The following is a 240-nucleotide window of genomic DNA, read 5'->3' as shown; positions in this document are numbered from 1 at the left end:
AAACTGTCACAAGTATCTTGAGGAGCTGAAAAAGAAAAAGGAACAAGGTAAATCAGATTTACTAGTCCTTGAAACATGTTTAGTAGAGGGTGATACCTCAGCCTGGATAATTGATTCGGGAACAACTAATCATGTTTTTTTTCTTTACAGAGTCTTAGTTCTTACACCGAGTTAGCCGATGGGGACTACACGATGAAAGTGGGCAATGGCGCAAGAGTTTCGGCAAAAGCAGTGGGAGGA

The sequence above is a fragment of the Morus notabilis genome, unplaced genomic scaffold (assembly GCF_000414095.1).
Source record: "Morus notabilis unplaced genomic scaffold, ASM41409v2 Scaffold81, whole genome shotgun sequence".
NCBI lineage: Eukaryota > Viridiplantae > Streptophyta > Magnoliopsida > Rosales > Moraceae > Morus > Morus notabilis.
The sequence above is the reverse complement of the archived record's forward strand: the minus strand, read 5'-3'. Positions refer to the sequence as shown.